General features: G+C 41.8%; 1 protein-coding gene across 2 annotated transcripts in view; it reads right to left on the reverse strand.

Annotated features, from left to right (window-relative positions):
• SMG1 (SMG1 phosphatidylinositol 3-kinase-related kinase) overlaps positions 1-581 on the reverse strand; it is a 99,458-nt gene that overhangs the window by 56,591 nt on the left and 42,286 nt on the right. The window lies entirely within an intron of this gene.

A 581-nucleotide genomic window follows, 5' to 3' on the forward strand; every position in this document is an offset into this window, starting at 1 on the left:
TCTGCCTCTTGAGAAATTTGTATGCAGGTCAGGAAGCAACAGTTAGAACTGGACATGGAACAACAGACTGGTTCCATATAGGAAAAGGAGTCTGTCAAGGCTGTATATTGTCACCCTGTTTATTTAACTTATATGCAGAGTACATCATGAGAAACGCTGGACTGGAAGAAACACAAGCTGGAATCAAGATTGCCGGGAGAAATATCAATAACCTCAGATATGCAGATGACACCACCCTTATGGCAGAAAGTGAAGAGGAACTCAAAAGCCTCTTGATGAAAGTGAAAGTGGAGAGTGAAAAAGTTGGCTTAAAGCTCAACATTCAGAAAACGAAGATCATGGCATCCGGTCCCATCACTTCATGGGAAATACATGGGGAAACAGTGGAAACAGTGTCAGACTTTATTTTTCTGGGCTCCAAAATCACTGCAGATGGTAACTGCAGCCATGAAACTAAAAGACGCTTACTCCTTGGAAGGAAAGTTATGACCAACCTAGATAGCATATTCAAAAGCACAGACATTACTTTGCCAACAAAGGTCCGTCTAGTCAAGGCTATGGTTTTTCCTCTGGTCATGTAT

This window comes from Bison bison, unplaced genomic scaffold (genome assembly GCF_000754665.1).
Source record: "Bison bison bison isolate TAMUID 2011002044 unplaced genomic scaffold, Bison_UMD1.0 scf7180017861855, whole genome shotgun sequence".
Lineage (NCBI taxonomy): Eukaryota > Metazoa > Chordata > Mammalia > Artiodactyla > Bovidae > Bison > Bison bison.